Here is a 20,802-nt window from a genome sequence, read left to right on the forward strand (position 1 = left end):
ATAGTGTGCTTGAACCGAGGGGTTCTGTGTCATTCTGCCTATGGAAAAGCCAAGTTTTATTTTCGCCATGGCTGTTTCTCTATGCGCAGCCATGGGTGACGGGTGTTGTTGGCATCTGGGTTGTAAAGAACCGAGTATCATGCTATAATATACCCCCTCCCCCGGTTAGGTTCTAAGCGTTCAATATGGAGATATATCTTTCTTCTTTATTATGTCAATCACTGCTGATGGACTTACAGAATTATGGTATGACAGGTTTCACTCAAAGCTTAAAAAACAAAGTTTATGCACTATACAAGCAGGCCTAATGGTGCATAAGTCCTACCATTGATTTTAGATGAGAATTATGTTATGCATATGTAGGGATGTCATTGATTAGGAATTAATGAGACGATTAAGCACTCCTTCCACTTCTAACTGTCCCATTTGAATGCGTGTCGATCACGTGTGATCGTCATATCATTCACTTAAAAGCTCACGTTCAAAGTGTACTCTTGGTTGGAGGAGACCTATAGTTACATGGTTAAAGGCGCTTTCTCTTTCGCTGGAGCCGTACGTTTGGCCCGTGAAATTTCAAATAATTAACCTCATAGGATGAGAAGGAAGAATAGTTTTTCTTTTGCCCTTTTTTTCTTTGAATTATCACTTTCGTCCAGGTATAAATCACATTCTCATGTAAACAGACACACTTGCTCTATATCCCTTTGTTTTGTATCGGAGGCTTCATTGGTTTTACTGCTGGTAAATCTCACAGGCTTGTATATAGTTTTTATATGTTTTATATGTTTTAATGCATATTATAAAAGTTGACGGTTTTTAAATTTGTCATCATTGTCTGTCTATTTGTCTGTTTATGCTTATAAAACACTGCTATAACATCTAATATATTTACTTCACTTGTCACACGCAATGTTATTGATTGCAGTTGTGCAGTTTTTTCTTTTGCCACCTCTCGTTTTTCTCTCCCCTTTTCGCTCAGTTTGGTTTTGTTATACTGCAGATGGGAATGATTACAATAACATAACCCAACTTGAAGTAGGAATGAGAACTGAATAAATTAACTCTAGGTCAGGTGTATAGCGTCTCGCTCGTCTCTTTGAAATTTCAGGTTGTCATTGTTTGACCAACGGAGTTGAAGACAGGCTTTATGTTGCTATAGAGGTATCTCCCGCCACATGAAAGGAATGCATACGCTGTTTAGTATTAGTAATGAACGTTTTCATGTCCCTCCCTGCCAATTATAGTGTGTTTGAACTGAGGGGTTCTGTGTCATTCTGCCTATGAAAAAGTTAAGTTTTATTTTCATTCATTTCTTTATTGGTCTATGTCAGACATAGAAATTTGGCTTCCACTGGCATTACATTACAACAAAATGATCATGACAATACAAAAACATTTTACATCACAATTACATAATTACATCTATGATGAGCACAATGAATACAAACAACACCCTACAACTCTATTACATATACAATATATCAATTCTTTATAACCCTATATAAATCAAACTACTTCAACCGTTCTCAGCCCCCAACTTTAAATTTACAAAATAAATAGCTTATATCAGAAAATTCAAAATAACACACACAAACGCACACACACACACACAAATGACTAACATGAGTCTCAGTTAGCAATTGTCATAACAACCAGTAATAGCAAACATAACATAACTAAATAAACCCTCTGATATTCCCTATAGGGTTAAGTATGTACATCAAATCACTTCAAACATATATATAATAATATTTCAACATTTGTACAATATATACCCAAAACCCTTTGCTCCCATTTGTACAATATATACCCAAAACCCTTTGCTCCATAACCCACACAAAAGAAGGAGAGGGAGAGAGGGGGAAACAGAGACAAACAGAGAGGGAGAGAGGAAGAGAGAGGAATGTGTAATTTGTCCCTGGCCCATAATCCTGTTCCCTGGAGCACGTATGTGCACATGAAACAAAACAAAACAGAAAATCCACCCCCACACAATTCAAAAATGTCAAACTATGAGCTACAAACAAAAACTACCAACATCATACCGGTAAACATTTTGGTCAAAACAATAATGTCAGACACTACCAAATATACAAAATGTGAACACCAGCTATACGGCTGTTTCAAAAATGTGAATTACAAACAAAAACTACCAACATAGGCACCTACCAATAAACATTTCAATCAGAACAATAATGTCAGACACGCCAAATATACAAAAAAAAAAAATGAACTGCGGCTGTAATAAACCTATTTCAAAATGTGAGTTACAGACAAAACTACCAACATACCGGTGAACATTTCAATCAGGACAATAATGTTGGGCACTGCCAAATATGCAAAAATGAACAGCAGCTATAATAAAACTATCCACAACCAGATCTCATAACAATATATCTTTACACTTCAAACCCTACTGCACAACTCCCAATTATCAGAATACTTTATAACACAACTGACCCAAAATTACATACATCAAAAATCAATGTGATCATTTAAAGATCCCTCCTATAATCGCTCCCATTAACAAACAATACCTTCAATCAACACAACCTCATCCACTCATATGAACATAAACCCATCAGTGACCTCACATAATTTCTATATTAATATCAACTTCACACACAAGTATTCCCAAAACCATCAAAATATTATCGTCTGACTGATGCATTGAACATATGTATTGAGTTTGGGATAAAAGATTGCCGAAAGCGTGCTCGACGAGTTTGAAGTGGACACAACCTTATTCCAGAACGGTTGAACACAAAACAGCCATTGAGTGGATGGGAGGTGTCTGTCATTACTTTCTGCAGTTTGGACAGTACACGTTTGGCATACAACGATTGCGTAGATTGGAGCTCTGTGCCTATCACCCTCTGTGCCACTTTCCGTGTTCGATCAATTTTGCCCCTTTGTTCATTTGTCAGATTGCCAAAAATACAAATGATGCTAAAGGTGACCACACTTTCAATGACAGATTGATAGAACAGGGTTAAGATGGTCCTGTCAACTTGCAACTTCTTAAGTTTCCGGTGAAAAAACATCCTCTGATTTGATCTCTTTTGAATAGAGAAACAATTTTGTCTCCAGCAGAGTTTGTCGTCAACAACTGTTCCTAAGTACTTATACTCGTGAACTTGTTCAATGACATCCCCATGAATCCCTAGAGGTTCGTGCCGTCCACTGCCTTTCCTGAAATCGATGATCATTTCTTTGGTTTTCTTTGTATTTAGGGAGAGGTGATGATCATCACACCAACTGACAAAATCATTAACCTGGGCTACGTAGTCATCGGGTTCATTGAACAAGTATCCCGTTATCACGGTGTCATCGGCATATTTTAAGATACTATATGATGGTTTTGTGGCCGTACATTTACTAGTGTACAGTGAGAACAGAACGGGTGATATAACACAACCCTGGGGTGCTCCTATGTTGGTTACAATTGGTTGAGACTGATGGCTTCCAGCTTTAACAGATTGAAACCTAAAGCTGAGAAAATTCTTGATACAAAGAATGAGTCTAGGATTTACGGTCATGTCTATCAGCGTGCGAACTAAACAATGCGGCGCAATCGTGTTGAATGCACTCGAGAAGTCTATGAAAAGAGACCGAACGTACGACTTGGCGCGATCAAGATGTTCATATATCTTATGGAGATAAACGAGGGTAGCATCTTCGACGCTTCTGTTTGACCGATATGCGAACTGATAAGGGTCTATGCATTCATGTGTCTCCTTTAACAACTGAGCGAGAAGATACCTTTCCAGACATTTCATAATATTGGATGTTAGTGCAATAGGGCGGAAATCATTGAGCTCTTGTGCTTTATTGCACTTAGGAATGGGTATAACAATGGATGTCTTCCATAGTTTGGGGATATTGCCAGTATCCAGACAGATCTGAAATGTATTACTCAGTAATGGAGCGAGTTGTTGATTACAGACCTTTAACACTCTGTTGCTTATTCCGTCTGGACCAGAAGCCTTGTTTACTTTCATCCTTCCTAAAATTTTTCTAACATCTTCTTCACCTACACACATCCTGTTACTCTCATCAGATTGCGTGATTAAGTGTTGTAGATGATGTTCCAAGTCATCATTCTCTTTCTGAAAGTTATGCACTTCAAATCTACCATAGAAATTATTAAGTTCATCAACGAATTCCGCAGAAAAATCAAATGTTCTGTTCTTGCATTTGTATCCCGTAATCATTTCCATGGCCCGCCATGCTGCACAAGTGTTGTTTTGAGAAAAATGACTTTCAAGTTTACGTTTGTAAGCCAATTTACACGACTTAATCTCCCGGTCAATTCGTTTTTGTACTTCTTTCACTAAACCCCGGTCGCCAGCTGCAAATGCTTGCCTCTTTTCCCGAAGAAGCTTCTTCACTGAACTGGCGACCCATGGCTTGTCGTTAGCATACATTCTTTGTTCCTTTTTGGGGATGATGGACTCTACACAATAACGAATGTAGTCAGAAATAGTGTCAACTACTTCGTCTATATTGTCGTTGGAGTCAAGGAACAAATTCCAGTCCGTCGATTCATAACACGCTCTGAGTTCATCAACCGCGTCGTCGGTCCAGCAATACCGAACCGTTTTTGTGTGCTTTCTGCTTTTAAGTTTCTGTCTATACGCTGGTATCAACAAGACATTGTTGTGATCAGATGCGCCCAGCTGTGGACAAGCTTTTGTCTTGTATGCCATAGGCACATTTCCATAACAACGATCTAACGTTGCATCGTTACGAGTCGCCTGCGTGACATACTGTTCATACGTAGGCAAGACGTTCTCAAGTGTACACTGGTTAAAGTCTCCCAATACAAATTTCGGGCTGTCAGGCGAGATGGATTCGTAGCGACTGATTCTGTCAGCAACAACCTGACTAGCTTCTCGTACGTCAGCTCCAGGATGAATATAAACAATCATCACATACAATTGGTTGAATTCTCTCGGAAGATAAAAAGGGCGAAGCCCAACGATCATCAACTCAATGTTTGGTGTACACAATTTCTCTTTGATTGTCCAGTCATTGCACCACTGTTTGTTAATGTACATGCACACACATCCACCCCTTGATTTCCCTGAGTCATTTGTTCTGTCTGATCTAGCCAAATGAAAATTCGGTAAGGCTACCTCGCCACCAGGGATAGTTTGATTTAACCAAGTTTCTGAAAAACATAACAGACACGATTCTCGGTATTCATAAAGGTAACGAGCACTAGTACGAAGTTCATCCATTTTATTACATATAGACCGAACATTCCCTAGAAGAATTGAAGGAAGTGGTGGTTTTGCCTTACGACTCCTTACGCGGTTTCGAATCCCTCCTCGTTTCGCCATGGCTGTTTCTCTATGCGTAGCCATAGGTGATGGGTGTTGTTGGCATCTGGGCAGTAAAGAACCGAGTATCATGCTATAATAACCCCCCCCCCCCCTCCCTTAGGTTCTAAGCGTTCAATACGGTGATATATCTTTCTTTTTTATTATGTCAATCACTGCTGATTGAATTAGAGAATGATGTTATGACACGTTTCACTCAAAGCTTAAAAAACAAAGTTTGTGCACTATACAAGTAATGGTGCATGAGTCCTACCATTGATTTTAGATGAGAAATTATGGTATGCCTATTGTAGGGGTGTCATTGATTAGGAATTAATGAGACGATTAAACACTCCTTCCACTTTTAACTGTCCCCTTTGAATGTGTGTCGATCACGTGTGATCGTCATAAATTATCATTCACGTATAAGCTTACGTTCAAAGTGTATTCTTGGTTGGAGGAGACCTATAGTTACATTGTTAAAGGCGCTGTCTCTTTTGCTGGAGCCGTACGTTTGGCCCGTGAAATTTCAAATAATTAACCTCATAGGATGAGAAGGAAGAATAGTTTATCTTTTGCCCTTTTCTCTTTAATTGAGGTAATGCCACTTTCGTCCAGGTATAAATCACAATATTCTCATGTAAACAGACACACTTGCTCTATATCCCTTTGTTTTGTATCGAAGGCTTCAATGGTTTTACTGCTGGTAAATCTCACAGGCTTGTATATACTGTAGCTGTACGAGCTCTCTGAACTGATCATATGAATTATGATAACAAGATTAGAGGGAGTCATATTGGTTATGTAAATAAGGGTCAAAGGTCATGTTTTAAAAGGCCACTGTTAAAGCCAGGATGGTTAATAAAACACTTAATTGTCATGTTTAATTTGTTCATGTCGAGGATCACTTGGTTAATGCACTGTACGTACACAAAAAGCCTGTAAACTTAGTCGCACACGCGCAGAATTTCCAATTAGTTTGTGTGACAGAAAGACAAATGTGATCTGAATAATGTAGGTCCAAAAAAGTTCAACTAAGTATCTCATTACAACTTCAAGGTGCTATATCACATTCTTTTCTTTGTCGATCACGGATGACCGACATCTGATGACCCCAAGCGTATCACCTAACTCGTCTTCAGTGTGACGAGTTTCATATCTCGTTCTTCTCTCTTTCTGCCACATTTTGTGTCGTCAATATCTCAAGAATGACATTGCGGAATAACATGACATTTTCAGTCAACATGTCTCATGACAATATCTAGCCACAATAAGGTTTTCATGACAGCAACATATCTATGACGTCATCTAGGCGCCATTTTGTGATTTTCGGACCATGTTACATGATTGATCATAACTTCATAACTAAAGGTCATTTCTGTATCATTTTTGGTGGACATAAAGTTCAGGTCACGTTCTATCTTACTTTTTATTGCTAATTAACTAGGACATCATTACGCGCGCGTACGCGCGCGTACGCGCGCGTCAAACTTTTAAAAGGCTCAAAACAACTTTCCAATGGGAAATCTCGAAGTTTCAAACAATTTTAAGCGTTCCGCGCGTACGCGTCCGTCCGCGCATTTTCGAGCGCAGTACGCGTAGGCAACATGAAAATGCACATTTTTGACAGATTTGGATTCCTGATACATTAAGTAACAATATCCATTGATTTCCGAACAATTTTGACCTGTAACAAAGGAATGCGCTGGCGTCAAAGTTGAAATTTCGTGTGCGCGTCTATGTGCAAATATAGCGAAAAACAAGTCTTTGTTCATTTCGCCATAGCTCTTTAAAACGTCCGGTGACCTTATGTTTTTATTGCATATTACAAAATCATATGAATTGGAAATAACGTTTCAAGTATCAATATTTCAATAAATACATTATGACGTCATCATATCATCATCTGAAATCAAAAAAGTGGAATTAATTTTTTTGAGGTACTGTTTCTGATATTCATTTGCTCGTATCTCTCTTGTTTAAGCTCAATATTATCCCAAATTCAGATATGTTGTACTTTGAACATTTGCCTTTCAAGTCCATGTCATGGTTTTGAATTTTGATGACGTCATCATACTAGAAATTGTGATTAAAAGTAAAGACACAAAATCGGACAAGTTTACGTGTTATGTCTATGGGAGGTGATTTTTTTTTTAAACCATGCATTGACTTGACAACGTTTAAGCACCTTTATCTCAGCTGATTTTGCTCCATTTCCTCTGTAACTTAAGTATGTTGTAGCTCAGACAATAAGCTGCAGTCATCATGCATTCTATATTTTCAAATCTCCTCATCAGGTCGAAAATTTTGTAGTTAGAAGCTAAAAATGAGAATGCAATCTGTGCGGAACGATTCCCGATTGTTCTTTGCAACTGTATATTGGTCGAATCAACGCGGCCACTAAGTGGGAAGTTGAATAGCGCCATCTCAGTCAACACAGTCACGACAGTATTATTATACATTTAAGTTTCGCATACGATCTTCAGGACAGCCGTGTGGCGTAATCGCTTAGCGTGCTAGGTGTTCATAACGCCATACCGAAAGGCGAGATGTTCGACTCCCGCAGGACTTTTCCCGTTCTTTCTTTTTCTTTTTTTCGGCAGTTCAGCTTTACTCCGATGTCATTTATCGTATTATTTTATCAAGTGTACGTAACCCGTGAAAACGGCTGCTCTATTTCCCTTGTTTTGTATGGAGTTTGGAGATTGGTTTTGCTTCATTAATTTTGTCACACTTCATGTAAATTGCCCCTTGTTACAGTGTCCCGCTTGTCACCTTTCGTTTGCTCTTTTCTCTTCATTGGTTTTTGTTATACTGTAACAGGATAGGTAGGAACATGTACGTTTAGATAATGGGAGCTGGATTGATTAACTCTAGTCCAGGTGTATGGCGTCTCGCTCATCTCTTTGAAATTCCAGGTTGTTATTGTTTGACCCAATAACGGAGTTGTAGACAGGTTTTATGTTGCTATAGAGGTATCTTGTGCCATATGAGTGGAAGGCATCACTGTTTAGTAGTAGTAATGAACTTTTTCATGTTGTAAATGGTATAAAGATATAAATTTCACATCCAATCTTCGGGACAGCCGTGTGGCTTTATAGTCGCTTAGCGCGCTGCATGGTCATTATGCACTGCCTTTGGACGAGATGTTCGAGACCCCGCAGGACGCTATTATTTTTTGCTCTCTCTCTCTCTTTCTTTGTTTTTCTTTTGGCAGTTCAGCTTCATTCCGATGTCATTTATCGTATTATCTTATCAAGTATACTACCCCACGACACACAGTCACTCAAGTTCCCTTTTTTTTTTGTCGGAGGCTGGAGGTTGGATTTGCTTCATTTATCATACGTAATGTTGTAAATTGCCCTTGGTGCAGTGCCCCGCTTGCCACCTTTCCTTTCCTCTTTCCTTTTCTCTACGTTTGTTCCTGTTACACTGTCACAAGACAGGTCGGAAAATAATTTACATAACTCAACTGGAGCAGGAATGGCAACTGAATGAATTAACTCTAGGCCAGGTGTATGGCGTCTCGCTCATCTATTTGAAATTCCAGGTTGTTATTGTTTGACCCAATAACGGAATTGTATACAGGTTTTATGTTGCTATAGAGGTATCTTGTGCCACATGAGTACAAGGCATCACTGTTAAGTAGTAGTAATGAACTTTTTCATGTCCCTCCATGTCAATTGTAGTGTGTTTAAAGGGGTTGTGTGTCTATCTGCCAAAGAAAAGGAAAAACTTTTATTTTTTCATGGCTGTTTCTCTATACGTAGCCGTAGGTGATGAGTGTTGTTGGTATCTGATCAGTGAAGAACAGAGCATCAGGCTTAAATCCCCCTTAGTTATACGCGCTAAGCGTTCAATTTGATATATCTTTATTCATGTAGTGAATAACTGCTAATGGAGTTACAGAATTATGTTATGACACGTTTCACTGAAAATTTGTAAAGCAAAGTTTATGGAGAAGGCAAGCAATTGTACATGAATAATACCATTGATTTCAGAGGGAAATTATGGTATGCCTAAATGTAAGTGTATCATTGCTTTGGAATTGCCGAGACAATATGCTTGGCACGAGGGCTTCCACTTCTAATAACTGATCCCTTTGAAGATGTGTCGGTCACGGTTCGTCATGATTTATCTTTCACGTATATAGAAGCTTACGTTCCACACTCTTAGTTCGAGAAGACTTACCGTCATACTTCAAATTGTGATTAAAGATATAGACTCAAAATCAGACAAGTTGACGTGTTATGTCTATGGGAGGTGATTTTTTTCTTTTAAACTATGGTATGCCTAAATTTAAGGGTATCATTGCTTTGGAATTGCCGAGACAATATGCTTGGCACGAGGGCTTCCACTTCTAATAACTTATCCCTTTGAAGATGTGTCGGTCACGGGTGATCGTCATGATTCATCTTTCACGTATATAGAAGCTTACGTTCCACACTCTTAGTTCGAGAAGACTTACCGTCATACTTCAAATTGTGATTAAAGATAAAGACTCAAAACCAGACAAGTTGACGTGTTATGTCTATGGGAGGTGATTTTTTTTCTTTTAAACCATGCATTGACTTGACAACGTTTAAGCACCTTTATCTCAGCTGATTTTGCTCCATTTCCTCTGTAACTTAAGTATGTGGTAACTTAGACAATAAGCTGCAGTAATCATGCATTTTATTTTTTCAAATCTCCTCATCAGGTTGATAATTTTGCAGCTAAAAACTGAAAATGAGAATGGAATGTGGACCAAACGATTCCTGAATCATCTTTCACATATAAGCTTACGTTCCTCATATTTTCTCGTCAAGACGTACATGGCCGAGAGGATAAAGGCGACGTCACCAGAGACGTGAGGTTGCACACGTACGGGTTCGAACCCCATAAGAGCACGAAACAAAATACTGATATCTTTTACTTTTTTTCTTCTATGGAGTATTACACCTTCGTCCTAGTAGAAATCACGTTCTCATGTAAATGTATACACACACAGGCACACACAAACACACATACACACACACAATATCCCTTTGTTTTGTGTTGGAGACAACATTGCTTTGACTGGCAACTTGGACTTGAAATTACAAACGTTTAAGTGAAGATGACTCTTAAAAGACCACATGAACATGTTTGATTTTTTTTTCCAAAATAAAGACCTATTTGTAAATATTCATCTACATATCCTGTCCAATCGACTTACTTGCACACGCCGACACACGCACGAAATTTTCACTTGGTTGCATACCAGAAACAATTTCATCTGAATTATGTGGGACTGTATAAAGTATTGGACTTCACGAATGTTTCTCAATATGACTTCAAGTCGCTACTTAACATTATTTTCGTTTTCGATCACTGAAAATGATAATGGAATCTGGTCGAAACGATTCCCGATTTATCTTTGCAACTGTATATTGATCGAATCCACGCGGCCACTTGTGGGAAGTTGAATAGCGCTATCAGTCACTTGACGTATATCGCCAAAAAAAAAATTGAATATCAAAGTAAATTTGTGTTGTGTATAGTAGATAGATTTAAGTTTCGCACAAGATCTTCGGGAGAGCCGTGTGGCAGAATCGCTTAGCGCTCTGCGTGTTTATAATGCCCGACCGGAAGGAGAGAAGTTAATCGAGTCCCGCAGGACTTCTCCTTTTATTTCTTTTTTCTTTTCTTTTTTCTGCAGTTCAGCTTCACTCCGATGTCATGAACACAGCTACTCTATTTCCCTTGTTTTGTATTGGAGTTTGAAGTTTGGGTTTGCTTCATTAATTTTGTCACACGTAATGTTGTACATTGCCCCTTGAAATAGTGCCCTGCTTGCTACCATTCGTTTTCTCTTTCCTTTTCTCTTCATTTTTTCTTGTATCCTGTAGCAGGATAGGTAGGAACGTGCACGTTTACATAACTAACAGGAATGGGAACTGAATTAATTAACTCTAGTCCAGGTGTATTGCGTCTCGCTTATCTCTTTGGAATTCCAGGTTGTTATTGTTTGACCAAATAACGGAGTTAAAAGACAGGCAGGGAAGGAAGTGACTTGATATTGCTTCATATCATATGAGGAATTTCGGGCAACACCTTTCCAATTAGTGTAGTGATTATGACGGGGTTCTCTGTCGTTTATTTTCGTCATGGCTGTTTCACTAGTTTAGCCATAGGTGACATGTGGTGTTGGCATCTGGGAGAATAGAACAGATCAGTACCAAACTGGAATAGCCCTATAAGCAATGTGGTAAGCATTCAATTTGTTGCATTATCTTTCTTCTTTAAAGTCAATCACTACTGATCGAATTACACAATATAATATGGTACGTTCCTCTGGTAGTTTAGGAAAAGGGAGTTAATTCAATGCACGATGCAATGATATGTGCTACCATTGATTTTAGATACGTTATTGTGTTGTGGTACTGGTGGTGGTAAGGGAATCATTGCTTTTAAATTTATGAGACAATCCTTTGCATCAAGACCGTATTCCCATCTAGAATATAATACATGTTCGTGCGGCGTTTTTTTTTTCTTTCGTGCCACAATATGCCAAGTTTGGCACGTATGGCAGGGTTCTGTGTCTTTTATTTTCGTCATGGCTGTTTTATTAGTAGCCGTAGGAGATAATTATGTATTGTTGGCATCTGGGACAGTGGAACAGATCAGTATCAAACTGGAATCCCCCTGAGTAATGAGGTAAGCATTCAATTTGATACATTATATGTCTTCTTTAAAGTCAATCACTACTGATCGAAATACACAATATTATAATATGGCACGTTCGACTGGTAGTTTAAGAAAAGGGAAGTTAATGCACGATGAAATCACATGTGCATGAGTGCTGCCATTGATTTCAGAGACGTCATTGTTGCGTGGTAATGGTGGTGGTGGTAAAGGAATCATTGCTTTTGAATCAATGTGACAATCATCAATACCATGCGTGTTCTTGCGGACATGTTTGTTATCCTGACGCGAACATTTTTCCTTTTTATTTTCCTTTTATTAAAAAATGGTTATATCTAAAGTTGTTTCTTTCCCTTAACATGTGTGTGTGTGTGTGTGTGTGTGGATGTTCCTAAGCAGAGTGGTACAGCAGCGATTTACGTTACGGTCTACTGTTTTAAAAGGCCAATGTTAATACCAAGATTGTTATCAAAACACTTAATTGTCATGTTTGATTTGTTCGTGTCGAGGATTACTGGGTAAATGCACTGTATGTACTCAAAAAGCCTGTAAATCGACTTAGTCGCACACGCACAGAATTTCTAATTAGTTTGTGTGACAGAAAAAAAATATGATCTGAATAATGTAGGTCCAAAAAAGTTCAAGTAAATATCTCAATATAACTTCAAGGTGCTATATCACATTCTTTTCTTTGTCGATCACAGATGACCGACATCTGATGACCCCAAGCGTATCACCTAACTCGTCTTCAATGTGACGAGTTTCATATCTCGTTATTGTTGGATTCACGGGGAGCACTATAATGGCGTGTTCATAGTTACATGAAGATCAGATACAAAGTCAAATCCAAAGCACACGTCATCAGTATGTTACATTTCCGTTTTATGTAATTAACAACATCCTGTATAGATACATATTTTGTAGTTGACATATAGATGGCGCTGTTCTCTTGTACCTTCTTTGCCTAGTTTCGGTCTTATGGTCCTTCTTTGCCCAGTGTTGTATAATTCGTGAGCTGTATGACTCATGAACCTATTTTCAATGTCGGTGTCGTGGACCTTATGACCCCTGTGTGTCGGTATCGTGGGGTGACCCCGTTGTGTAGGGGCATGTTTAGATTCACTGTCACAGCACACATATATGAATGGATGGCTCCGTGGAAAGAAAGATCGTGTGTTGGCTGCATAAATTGTCGCCCCGTCACAAATTGTCGTCTGGCGACAATTTTTGACCTCGATGGCGACAATTTGTGATGGCAAAAACAATTGTTGCGACATAAATTGTCGCCCCGTCAAAAATTGTCGCCCCCGACTCGGGGCGACAATTTGTGACGGAGTGTGTGTGTGTTGGTGTGTGTGTGTGTGTTTGGAGTATAATAATACAATATGTGGAAACTGTGCATGTGTGGTGGTTGTATAGTGGTAGTGGTTTGTCTGTGTGTATACGTGTGCCTGTATGCGTACGTGTGTATGTGGGTACGTGACGTATGTGTATAGGGTGTGTGGTGATGCGTGTTTGTGGGCGCAGTTTTGTGCCTGCATGAGTGTGATAATAATAATAAGGTCTTATTTACCCAGGGTACCCTCTTCAGTGTTGCCACTGCTCTACCAGAGGGTCCTGCCATTATTATTACCCTAGCGTCGCCAGGTACCCATTTATACACCTGGGTCGAGAGGGACGTGGTGGGTAAAACATCTTGTCCAAGGACATAAGCACTGGGCGGGATTCGAACTCGGGTCCTCCGATCGGGAGTCGGGAGTCTTATCCACTATGCCACTAGTGCCACTAGTATGAATCTAGTATCTGAGCGGTTTGGTGTACGTGGGCTACGTACGTATGTGTGTTGTGTGCGAGCGTTCGTGTGTCTACGTAAACCCGCAGGAGATAAAAGGAACGAAACATTCAAGCGACACAATTCCCACAACACGCACAGCGTTCCAACACACACACACACACACGCACGAACGGACACTCAATAATCATGTGTGCGCGCACATACACACTTCCTTGAAACCTCACCGTGACTTTTTACATGTCTTGTTTGCATGGATGTAGCCATGTAAATTATGTTTTGGTATTTCAATGACTATGTCAAGAATGATATTACCCGGCAAAATGTGCTTCGAGGGCGGGCGACAATATTTGCCGTCAGCCCTCATCATAAATTGTCGCCCGACGACAATTTGTGACCGGGCGACAATTTAAGCCGCCAACTCCGTCAAAAATTTTCGCCTGTTTCAGGGGGAGACAATTTTTGACGGGATGACAATTTATGTCGCAACAATTGTGCCTGATCATTGTACTTTGTGACATCAGCTGTATTCTCTGGAATTTAATGTGGGTCATTAAAACAGGTCATCTGTAGGTCACGATTAAATAATTCAATTTGCATTTAAAACTCCCAGTTCCAAAAACCTAAAAGAAATCATAGGGATTGTTCGTTTACCCATGCTGGACCATACCTGTGGAATGAATCGGTTGCCCCAAGCTATATCCGTTATTTGAAATGTTGAAATTATATCATTTCGAATGTTTATTGTTGTAGAACTGCCCTGAAGATTCATTTTCCAGTTGATCTATATGTTATGAAGATGTACATTATGTAATGTCTAATTTCTCATTGTTGTTCCATTCTTTTACAATTGTATTTCCATGTAATGATTTTTGTATTTCATAATTCATTCTTTCCCACTGGCGCCTTTAGCACACATTTGTCATTTGGAATTGGCGCCTAAATATGATGTGACAGAGATCCAATGCATTCAATAATATTGCCTTGATTGTACCCAAAAGTTGAAGTCGCTTTTTTGTTTGTTTGCTTTTTGTTTGTTTGTTTGTTTGTTTGTTTGGTTTTTGGTTTTGGGGTTTTGTTTTGTTTTTGTTTTTTGTATTTTGCTTAGTGTTGCAACTCATAGGTTGTTATGATTCGTGGGTGTCAAACTCATGACGTGTACCCCCTGTTGCTACACTTATCAACCCCCAAACTCACAACTTACGATCTCTGCACGATTGCACCTGGACTTTGCTTGAACATTTAAATGCATAGCTCACCTCATGAACACAAATGCAAATGTTTTAGTCTTTTAATTTTCGCCTACACTGACTCATGACGCAAGATCTTAAGAAAATATCGAATAGCCAATATATTAAATGAAAGAAAGATATTATTCAGAGGGGTGAAGGCTCAGGTTTGAGTTTCTTCTGTTTGTCTCCCTCTACAAATGAAAATTTGTTAAGATCGCAACTGCTGATCTGTAAATTATCAAACATGTCGGGAAAAAAAAAACCAGTGGCACTCGAACCTGTCATCTACTGCTTTCCGGGCAGCGACACTACCACCAGGCTGTCCCTGGTTGCCGACAGTGACACGATGAACATGGAACAAATACCCAAGCTCCGAAATTCCGACATTGTTATGTTAAGTAGTCCAAGGCGGACAAGGCATAGGATAAATGAAAGAAAGATATCATTCAGAGGGGAGAAGGCTCAGGTTTGAGTTTCTTCAGTTTGTCTCCCTCTACAAATGAAAATTTGTTAAGATCGCAACTGCTGATCTGTAAATTAACAAACATGTCGGAAAAAAAAAAGGAACCAGTGGCACTCGAACCTGTCATCTACTGCTTTCCGGGCAGCGACACTACCACCAGGCTGTCCCTGGTTGCCGGCAGTGACACGATGAACATGGAACAAATACCCAAGCTCCGAAATTCCGACATTGTTATGTTAAGTAGTCCAAGGCGGACGATGAAAGAAAGATATCATTCAGAGGGGAGAAGGCTCAGGTTTGAGTTTCTTCAGTTTGTCTCCCTCTACAAATGAAAATTTGTTAAGATCGCAACTGCTGATCTGTAAATTAACGAACATGTCGGAAAAAAGGAACCAGTGGCACTCGAACCTGTCATCTACTGCTTTCCGGGCAGCGACACTACCACCAGGCTGTCCCTGGTTGCCGGCAGTGACACGATGAACATGGAACAAATACCCAAGCTCCGAAATTCCGACATTGTTATGTTAAGTAGTCCAAGGCGGACAAGGCATGGGATAAATGAAAGAAAGATATTATTCAGAGTGGTGAAGGCTCAGGTTTGAGTTTCTTCAGTTTGTCTCCCTCCACAAATGAAAATTTGTTAAGATCGCAACTGCTGATCTGTAAATTAACAAACATGTCGGAAAAAAGGAACCAGTGGCACTCGAACCTGTCATCTACTAATCTACTCATCTAACCAATATATTGTTGTGTATGTCATTACATATATTCACGTCAATTGGCACCACTGATAACCTTCGCTCACTCTGTTAAATTGGTACTGCATTGATACCTTTTAATCTTGAATGTTATGATGAACACAATCCTCAGTTCTGAATAGTCCAGATCGCAATTGCGTCAGTGGAGACAGCCACATTACAGTGCACTGTAGTAGCACACAAGTTGATCTGTGCTAAGGCCCCATTCCACTGACCATCGGAGGCTCATCTGATCCCCAAAGTGCAAAAATTTCGGCGTTCCAATGAGTTCCGATGAATTCTGAGCCGACAAGCGGAATTTTGGGCCCGTGTTTCTGGATAATCCAACAAAGAACTGACGTTGATCGGCGTAATCAGATCGGAGGCCGGTAGTTGCCCGATATCTGTCGTCTGTTTATCTGGTTGTGATTGGAGAGTGATCTGACACTGACCCAAAACTTCCGACAGTCGCAGGACACCAATCCGACTTATCGGTCAGTGATCGTACGGTAATCAAACTCAGACCAGATACTGGGCTGATTTGCGCCAAAATCGGAAATCGTGTATGGAACCAGGTCAAACAGACTCTCCAAAACAGTACTGTACACCTCTGACGAGCCATGGATCAGTTTTCTGCCCTGGGCGATATGGGGTGTGATCATGCTCCAGGAAGAAGCTCTGCAGTCGTTAGTGATGTAAATCCTACTTTGCCCTCAAGCAATGTAAAGAAAATGTGAGTTTGGTGCCAAAATAGCTTATCAAAGTGAAATGCCGATTCCATGTGTCACTGGATACAGACAAGAAGGAAGCTAAAACAATTCAAAACCACAAATATTTGTATCATAAGCAGATACTTTTTATACTTATTTCAGTTTTGTACACTCAACTTTACTTCCCAATAATACTGAAGGAGCCCTGGGTCTCAACAGCAGCAACATTAGGGGTGATGGGGACCGGAATATCCTCCGTCCCCGAATTTTCTAGAGCCGTAAGCGTAGAAGTACATAAGTACGATAGTCAATTGGCACATGAGATGGGGCCACAGGGGAGTTTGCTGACACTTTAAAGAGGAATGAATCCAAATGTACGCGTGGTTTAAGTAAATGCAGCAATATTAGTAAAATACATAAGTAGAATGAGTTTGAGGAAAATCGGTCAATCCGTTGAAATGTTATTGATCTTTACAGATTCAGTGCTGCTATTGCTGCATAAGAAGTCTTCAACATTTTATGACTTCACTTATGAGAAACGACATAAGGAAAAAGTCCACGAATTATTTGATTTTCACATTTCTGGCATTAAAAATCACTTTATTTGCCTCATTCAGAAAACGGGGAAGGGATACATTTTCTCTTATATGTCAGTTTGAAGTCGAGAGAATGTGGACGTTTTACGGAAAAAAAAAGGTTAAATTTGGGGAATTCGTATTATCGTTGTTCATACGTGACGTCACAAAATGTTGTAGTCTTTTTATCCGGCAATAGCGGCACCGAAATTTTAACAATTCATAACTTGTGAACGAATCGTTCGATTTTCCTCAAACTTTTCACTGATGTGTTCTACTAATATTGCAACATTCACTCAATCCACATTAAGGTTCATTTCCCTTTAAAACGCTGAGGGAACTGGGTCGTCGACTCCCAATGGAGGTCCTTGCATTGAGTCCTACACACAGAGTTGACGTCTACTAGGGCGCGGACAAGCCTAGGAAGGGTTGCGGTATCAAGTTCTGTCATTTCGGCATCTTGTCCGCGGAAAAAAAGTGTGCGAATCGGCTTGTCCTGGGACATTCTAGGAATCTCTGCGGACAGACTGCAGACATTCCTAAGAGTGTCGTAGGAATTACTTATGAAGAGCGCGAAATACCCTGGAACATGCTAATAGTTACCGTACAGTGCTGACATATCAAGGATTACACCAGGAGTGGTAAAATCATGAACGAGGGCAATCAGGATGACTTGCTGACAACTTTAGTTAGATATGCGGAATGTATAAGGAAATAGGTCAAGGTTATAAACTGGGAACCGACTTTCGATTTTTATCATTTTGACTGCTAGGTGTTCCAAACAACATTGTATCGTATATTGAGAACCTAAACAGTAGACTTCAGGGTACGGTTACTGGAAGTAGATGGTTGTCAGAGAAGTTTGATTTTAAGAGAGGTGTTTTCGAGGGGGACCCTCTTTTGCCGTTAATATTTTTGCCATGATTCAACCCTGTGAAAGAATACTTGTCTAAGTTTTAAAAAAACAAACAACACGGATATAGCTTAAAAGGTATGAGAGTGATTACTACCCCCTATGCAGATGATTTTAACCTTATCACAAGCAACAAAGTACAACACCAAAAGATAATCGATCAGCTACAAGAGCATTGTTCTACTATGGGCCTCACTCTTATACCATCAAAATGCTGTAGCTTGTCAATATGCAGTGGTTCACCGAAAGAGGTCATCTTTTCCCTTGATTCTGATAAAATCCAATCACTGAAAGATAAACCCCATCGGTTTCTAGGGGCCCAGATTTGTTTCTTCGGAAAAAAACAAAAGATACTCTAAAACATGTCCAAAGCGAAATCGAGTCTGCTCTTGAAAGAATCGACAGGGCAGCGATGATGGCTCACTCTCATGAAAGTCTGCCAAAAAGAAAAAAAAAACCAAAAAAAACAAAGCCAAAGACACCATTGATGTCGATAACAGTAAGTGGAATTCTGTAAAGAACACGATTAAGGGGGCTTTAAAGACAATATAACCGAGTTATACTGGAAAAACGTATCGAGCAGCTGTTGGTGCAAGGTCAATTTGTAAAGCTCCTGGCCCTTTCTGACGAAAATCTCACCTGGAAATCAATTGAATTCAACTTGCCGAAAAGGGTACTCAGTTTTGTAACAAATGGATGTATTTACTCCCTGCCATCGCACGCAATTCTTTATAGATGGGTGAAAAGGTTAACAAACAAAATGCGTATTTCGCCCTAATACAACTGGCACTCTCCACCATACCGTTTTGCCAAATTTTCCGGCATTTTTGGAAAGGTACGAATGGAGACACAACAACATATTGCAATATATTTACCGTACCATCAAAGAGTCTCTTCCCACAGGTCATGTCGTATAAGCTGATCTATACGGGTGCACAGTGGCCTGCGGAACGTTTCCACCTCACGTAGTTACAACTTTTATGTTTTTACGTTTTTATACAAGATTCATGTTTATATATTATTTCTTCGTGAAAAAAAAACCCAAGAATATATTTGAACTGAAATGAGAAAACTGCACTAATCAACGACCAGACAGAGTGGTTTTACTAGAAAGATAAAGCAAATCCTTATTGTTTAATTGACAGTACCATTCGATCCTAACACTGAGGCCGCTTATGAAAGAAAAGTATTAGAGAAATATGAAGTATTATTGAATGAACTAAAACGCAAGGGAAATAAGCCTTCCTTTTTTGCCATCGAGATCAGAGCAAGGGGGCAGATAACCCTTGAAAACAGGAAACGACTGAAAGGCCTACTCAAAAAATATAAATCCAAACAGAGTCCCACTGCATTCTATCAAGACATTAGTAGATATGCGATAGTTTCATCATTTACCGTATTCTATATGCAAGAAAAGAACAGAACTGGAGGGACGTTAATCACTTAGAAATGTGATATGTAAGTTTGAAAGACACTTAGTAATATGTAATTAGTATGTAGAATTTTACATTAATTGGATAAATGTAATGATTTACTGGAGTGACATTTGGCATTTATCCTAAAAAGTGTATAAATTAGTAAATTGACACTCGAACACATGGATCCCGGACAAATATCATGATTTATTCGAATTTCATTTAATCAGTTAGACAATGTGATGGAGCATCCTGGACAAAATAACGAAACGAGTCATCGGTTATTGGCACTGAAACACTCAAAACTATGTAATACGTATCCAGGAAAATATAAAATCAGTACAGTTGATTGACACTTCAGCAATCCGAAATGTAATACAGTGAATGTATACTGCGTTGGGAAATGTACGGTGATTAATTAATTTTGTGTGATTGTTGTCTACCTCACACATCTGTTGTAAATATAGCTATATTGCTATTTGTTCACTGTAAGTATTTGTAGATGTGCTACTACCTGCCATGTGTGCAATATAGGACCATGGACCTGGCATACATGTGAACATGTCCTTTGTTTTTACTTATCAACAAAGACATGAATACAACATATATATATATATATATATATATATATACTTAATTTTTGGTGCGTTTTCTTTTTTTTTTTCTTTTTTTCATCGGCGGAATGGGAATGTGATCAGCACGGTTCCATGACATTGCTCATGTTACAATTGCTCCCATTAAATATCTGCACGCTAATCCAAACGCACAAACGCAATTCTAACCCTTATCCTAATCACATCAAACTAGACCTAAAATCCTGTCACAACCCTAATCTAACCCCTCTGTTTTTGGAGAAAATAAGACCGGAGCAATTGCCGCCGGAGCAAATGTCGTGTCACCGCTAAGCATACTAAGGTAATTACTGATTTACTGTTGTGATTTGAGGAGGGTTCATCTCAGTGGAATTAGCCATCT

Source organism: Diadema setosum, chromosome 8, assembly GCF_964275005.1.
Source record: "Diadema setosum chromosome 8, eeDiaSeto1, whole genome shotgun sequence".
Classification (NCBI taxonomy): Eukaryota; Metazoa; Echinodermata; class Echinoidea; order Diadematoida; family Diadematidae; genus Diadema; species Diadema setosum.